The sequence below is a fragment of the Salvia miltiorrhiza genome, chromosome 5 (genome assembly GCF_028751815.1).
Source record: "Salvia miltiorrhiza cultivar Shanhuang (shh) chromosome 5, IMPLAD_Smil_shh, whole genome shotgun sequence".
In the NCBI taxonomy this organism is placed as follows: domain Eukaryota; kingdom Viridiplantae; phylum Streptophyta; class Magnoliopsida; order Lamiales; family Lamiaceae; genus Salvia; species Salvia miltiorrhiza.
Window position 1 is genome coordinate 41931125 of NC_080391.1, and position 7112 is coordinate 41938236.

A 7112-nucleotide genomic window follows, 5' to 3' on the forward strand; every position below is an offset into this window, starting at 1 on the left:
TCAAACTCAACCAGATCTCCATTAACACGAGTCATGATCTCCAAAAAAAAAAGAGACAAATTTGAGAACACAAAGAAAACAATAAAATCACATCTGACTAACCATTTTGTTGCATGATCAATAATAATACTTGGTCATGTATAAGACTATTTAGTGGTGCAAAGGGTTTGGGCCGGTAGGTACGAGGCGCTTCTCCACACCATAACGCGGATCGATGTGGCTACCACCAGGCGGCGTGTGGTGGTCCGGTGGAAGATTGCGGTGGCGGAGGAACGGTGTGAAGTCGAACTTGGTGGCCAGTGCTTTCCTATGAGTTGTGATGAAAGGTTGATGACTCAATAAAGAAGATGAGATACTAATGTTTGAGGTTTTTTGGAGGAGCTTGAAGTTGTAGAATTCATGAAATAGTAGTAAGAGGAGAACAAGCCAAAGCAATGAATGGAGTAAAGGAGGGATTTTCATGATCATGAAATGAAGAAAACTGGGATGGAGAAGGGTTTTAAGGGGAAGCATGGAGCAATGAAATAAGGAGAAATTTTAGGCAAGATATTTTTTTTAGTAAAATGAGAAAATAGGGTTGAACCTAATATATAGACTTAAGTACATATATATATATATATATATATATGTGTGTGTGTGTGTGTGTGTGTGTGTGTGTGTGTGTAAATGAGGAGGGTTGAATTAGATGGTGCGTACGTGTTTGCTTCCATGTGAGGGACTTGGGAGCTATAGTTTATGTTCCTATTTAAGGTTGAGAGGAGCAGAAGAAAAGGAGAGGGAGATGGTTTCAATTTCCAATAAATGTTCCTTAAAATCAAAGTAACAAAAAGGGGTCATTTTGTGGATTGTCAAACCATGAATTATATAATGTTTGATTTTGTTAACTATTATTAGTTCTACGCTTAACTATTGGTAATTTCTTGAAATTAGGAAATAATAGTCAAAACCTTCTACTTTATCTAGGACGCAGAGAAAGTCCAATATCCAATCGCACGTATTTTAATTGAACTAGTGTATAACCCGTCGAAATTCGACGGGATTTTAAATTATGATTTAAATTATTTATATTATTTTTACATAATATAATTATTTTTAATTAATTTAACTTGATGTAATAAAGTTTACATTATGTTAATCTCAACTATATTCGTCAATTAAATATTAATTTTTTTGCTAAATTAGTAAAAATACCATTTTATATAAATTTTGTACAATTTTTTTATATTGACGGATAAAAGTTAATTTAAGATCTCATATATCATATAAGTATCATCTAATCTCAATTCTGTAAGACCAGATGATCATCAAGAACTCGAAAGACAATATTTGACTTTTGAACGTCAAATTTTTGAACATTATTTCGTTTGGACCCTGAAACACTATATCTGACTTTTATGCGTCAATCGTTTAAATATCACTAACTGATGCTTTAAATATCATAACTCACTTCTAAACATTATTTTCATTAGGAGTTTGAAAGATCAGGACTGACTTGTGAGATTATACAATTTGAAACTTATAAGATCATAACTAATTTGGAGGTAGTACTAATTTCAACTATATTCGTCAATTGAATATTAACTTTTTGCTAGAGTAATAAAAAAATACACTTCGGTCCGTCCGCGATATCGTTTCCACATTTTTCATTTTGCGATATCGCGGACGGACCGAAATGGCAAATGTAGAAACGATAATGCGGATGGAGGGAGTATAAATTTTGTGCAATTTTTCTATATTGACGGATAAGAATTAATTTAAGATCTCATTTGTCATCTAAACATCATCAAACGCCAAATTAGATGATCATCAAGAACTCGAAGACGATATCTGACTTTTGAACGCCAAATTTTTTAGCATTATCTCGTCTGGACCCTAAAATACTACTATCTGATTTAATGCGTCAGTCGTTTCAACAACACTACCTGATGCTTTAAATATCATAACTCACTTCTAAACATCATTTTCAGTAGGAGTTAGAAACACCAGGGCTGACTTGTGAGATTATGCAATCTAAAGCTTGTAAGATCATAACTAACTTCTAACCATCATTTTGTATGGAGCTTGAAAAATCATAACATGCATTTGTGCATCGTCTCATTTAGAGCTTAAAATACCATAACTGAGTTTCAAGCATCATTTCGTTTGGAGTTTGAAATAATAAAATTGGCTCGTGAACATCATTTTGTTTAATGTTTGAAAGACCATAACTAAATTGTGTGAATCATCTCGTCTAAGGCTTGAGAAAATTGATGTGATATTCAAATTTTATCATATCAATTTATTTAGTATTTCAATTGGTAAATTTTCATAAAAAATCAAAGAGTAATCCAAAAAAAAAATTATACAAAATATCTTATTTTCAATTGGTCAACTTTCTTTAAAAAAAAAAAAAATCAATGTTGAATTCAAATTTTATTTTGAAAAAAACTATACAATTTTTTTTATTTTATGGCCAAATCAAAATCAAGTGGCAATTTTTTAGTTGTACTAAAATTGAAGGTTTATTAATAAACTATCTTTTTTCTTTTTATTTTATTTTTCTTTCTAAAATTATGAAATTCGACTAATTAAACAAATATTTAATATGCATGTTAAATTAAAGATCACGATAAGAGCTTTAATTTGATATATTTTATATATAAATATTTGTATTAAAATTTAATAGCTATATTTATTTAAAGATTAAAATTTTTAAAAAATTCTCAAAAATCTCTCATCTTTTTTAAATTTATATATGTTTCAATTCTTTTTTATTTTATTTTATATTTTTATTTTTTAAACTTTTTTTCACCTTTTGTAATATCAATTATTATTATTGTGAATTCTTCTTTTTTTTTTCAATATTTATGCTCAAATATATTCAGTTATTTTTTTATTATATCTATAAAAAACTAAAAATATTCACAATTTTTATTATTGTGAATTCATGCTCAAATATTAGCGGACGTATATATCAAACTGAAATATTCCTTCTCATTCCTATAATTTTTTTAATAAATTTCACAAATAAATAAATAAATTCAAAGACCGCAAATCAGTTAGTTTAAATTTTATAGTTTGAATTTTCGAACATAACAAATTAGGAAATTAGAAAAGTCATTAAAATGTTAACGAAGTTCAAGGATTCTAAGTTTGTCCATTCAGGCTATAAATTTCTTTTTCAATTGCATTTGGCCCAACTTCAAAAAATACAGCTATCATCAATAAATGGAAAATGTGCTAGCATTTCCTGGAGTAAAATATGGTCGACTCGGCATGTCCTTCAATTGAGTTCATGAAATAACCGCAAGGCTTGAACTCAAACTCATAGACTCACAAATACATGATTTTGGGAGGATGTTTCTTATACCGGAGATAGCAACATCCGACTCATTCTTGAAGAAGAAATCGGCTTTCTCCTTGTCCAACCTACATGCACATCTCCAGTGTGTACACGTGACTATCAGATTCAACTGATCCAGCACTCGCAGAATAGATGTGCCATTGATGTCGCTTATCAGAGATTCTCATAACATAGGCTTTGTTTCCACTTGAACCGAGCTTCCCAAAATAGCCGTCAAGGACAGCAACTCCTCAGAGAAGGAACGATGACTGAGCTCCTGCAAAGATGAAACTTCCACAGGTGTACACATCTTAAATAGAAAGGGAAATGAGCCCAGCCAACTTGAGTATGGGAGGGATCGAAAGAAGCAATTTTGTAGTCCCACAGGTTTTGATGATGATCTTATAGGGATAAACAAAAAGGTTGGACTCAGAGAAGACATACGAGTTGACATGTTCATTTGACAGTGAAGCAACTATGGTACATTGAGCAGGTTGTAAGATTTCATCTAGTTGGGATTTTAAAAAAGATCGAAGTCCCTTACCCTCAGGATCAACAAAAAAGCTTGGTTTAAAAAATGAGATTTCAAGCCTTTTTTTGAAACCTGCAAACCCAATTGCAGAGGCAGAAGCCATTTTGAATTAAGAACCAGCAGATCACAGGAGAGCAAAAGAAGATAGCCAAGAATGAAGTAAAGGAGTGCACGGGCAAAAAACTAAACTAATTGGTAAAAAGCTTGTAAAACGACTTAACGACGCGGTCCGAAAACGAATTAAGGAATATCAGGATAGCTTGCGAGCACACTGCAAAAAAAAATGAAAAATTAATTTTCAGTTTGCACATTTCACAATATTAAAACAATTCTACTATGACAACAAACTTGCTAGCAATTTGTAGACACTCACGTTCGAGTATGCAGTAGACCTGAACTTCTTGATGCCACCGTTTGGTCGAATGTCCTCAATGTTGTATCCAAGGGGCTTCGTAGAATAAAGATTTACTACTACTGGAATTCTTTTTCCCACCTTTAGTCTCCATTATATCATCCACTCTTGACTGCATCATAACCCTATGAAGTTTGAATAAGAAAGATTGTCTAACATTGGACAATGAAGGAAAATGTGCATAATAACCAAAAAAATGCCAGATTAAAAAGATATGAATAGTGGACAATCATAAAGAATGACGACAAATCTCTTATATACATACTGGTCAGACCAGTCTTATCACCAGCGGATGCAAGGTTAGACTCTAACTCGATACAATCTCTGTATATTTTAAGTCCAGGATGAGGTAAAGCAAGAAATCTGCAATTGAGACAAAGGATATAATATCAGTGTCCATACTACGACATATGGCGTGCCAGGCCCAGCCATATAAGTGCTGAAAAGAATAAAAGATAATACAACAGAAACTACCTCTTATACATCTCTCTTGCACTTTCAACACCATCACTTTGAAGTGTATAATTTAAAATTGTAGATGAGAGTGAAAACCCACTATCATTTCCACCATCTTTGGCCAATAATAGAACTAACATCTCCACAAGCTTGTCAAAATAATGTCTATGATTTGTGAAATATTTCAGCCCTTACAGAAACAATTGTAAGCAAAGTCCACCAAGTTAAACCAAGATTTGATAGAATAGCTAAAAAAAATAGGAATAACACCCTTGTTTTTTAATTTAATAAAATAAACTGACAATTCAAGAATGAAAAACTTCAGACTCATGTACATGCAAGAAAATAGATTGAGTACTGATATAAGATCAACAATGGATGCCTTAAGAAAATATGAGGTTTGTCAGACCACGCATCATTAATTCACTAATTTTCACATGCAGAAATGGGTGAATTTCGAATCTCCAAGTGATCACACAAATACACGACTTTATGGCTTATGGTAAGGCATGATAGATATGACGGTAGTGCACAGATTGTCAACTAATGATAGGGCATCACCTCTCTAATGAGTGGATTCAATTTGAGAATAAGTTAGTTTTAATTTTTTGTGTTCTACAGTTGAATACTTTAACCTTTATCACTCCAGTTTTGATTTCACTAACTCAAATCTTAAAAATGAATATGATTATTGGACCACCTCTTAGAAACTAACATGCTAGCTAGCCTTCATAGATTTAAAATTTCAAATAATTTCAAAACTTATCATTCCAATTCAAATAATTAGGTAGCCTTCATATGATTATTTGAAATTATCACTCTAGTTCATAAGAGAAAAATAGCACAAGTTCATAAGTCACTGAAGTAATTAAAAATCAAAAAAATGAAGGGCGTACCTTTATGAGAGTGTAAGTGAGGGCGGCGTCGGAGACTCCGGCAAACACAATGACTATGCCGTCGTTTCTCTTCTGGCCTAGCGTTGCTGCCTTGCCGGTGGGTTCGAACAATAGGGAAGCAGATAGGACGGAGGAGGAGAGTCGCCGCCTAGAGTCGCGCCCTCCATGGAGTCGCGTCTCCCAAAATTGTGTCATCGGTATTCACATGGATTGAGCGAAAGATATTATTAAATCACTCTCAAAACTCTGCTATTGATATAGACATGGATTGAGGAGGAAGATTGACAGAATCACGCAATGGAAACGGTGATTGATGAAACTGATTCAATAATTGCTGTAGGGTGAGAAATTAAGGCGTTTTGATTTGGTGTATACTGATTGACGTGAGAAGAGAATATGCGTGAGAAGAGAATTTGAGTACGAGATCGAGAGAATTCAGAGAGAAGGGAATACAGAATTGAGGGAGAGCCACGTAGGAGAGAGAGTGTCTGTATGCTCTCAAATATGTATTCCATTATATAATTGATAGATTAATTAGTGATTATTTGTGAATGCAGCTAATAAGTTGAGTATGGTTGTTAATTGATTTTAAGGAGAATTAATTGCATTTTTAATTTCCTGCGTAACAATTGTCATTAACTAACTTGAACCAAATACATTATATGTTTCAGTAAAATAACATGTTATGTATCATGTTTTAAAAAATTAGAAATAAAAACTTAAAGACTAGTACTCCCTCTGTCCGCCAAAATTATGTAAAATTGTTTGGGCACGAGATTTAATAAAATTAGTGATGATTTTGATGTAGTGGAGAAAGGGTCCCACCACTTTATGAGATGTGTGGTTGAGATTGAATTTTGAGTGGGTTTTTTGTAAATAAAGAGTGTTAGTAAGGATAAAATATTAAAGAGGATGGTGGGACCATTGCCATAAAAGGAAAGTGACATAATCTTGGCGGACGCCAAATATAGTAATTTTTACATAATCTTGGCGGACGGAGGGAGTACTAATTAAGTGAAGGACTAAAATAAGAGCATTTTTTAAGATATAAAATAAGAATAATTTTCAGCCCTTAGATCATCAAGATTTAACGTTGATTCGTAATCCTGTTAGATGGATTTATGGTCCTGAGTTCGAATCCCAAAAGTAGCAAAAATTTATTTTTCACAATTCATACCTTTATACAGCGAATTCATACGTGTTCTACATAAAATTCATACATTAAAAATTGCTCTTATTTCTTATTTTAGGATGTGCTATCACGGTAGCCCACCCCTATATATATATATATATATATATATATATAGGCCAAGGTTCAATGAAGAAAGCCTAAATATAAGAAAAAAGAGAGAAGTAATCCCATCCCGTTGATCTTATCTAATCTAACGGACATGATTTATTCATGGCATATTCAACGGATTTTTTCGTTGAACATATGGGGGGTCGAAACCCAGAACCCCCAAAAATATTGTATATGTTCACGAATGTTCAACG

At 32.7% G+C, this 7112-nt stretch overlaps 1 pseudogene; it reads right to left on the minus strand.

Annotated features, from left to right (window-relative positions):
- Positions 1 to 3124: 3124 nt before the first annotated feature.
- LOC131024615 (S-adenosylmethionine decarboxylase proenzyme-like) lies at positions 3125 to 6097 on the minus strand (annotated as a pseudogene).
- Between the last annotated feature and the right edge of the window lie 1015 nt (positions 6098 to 7112).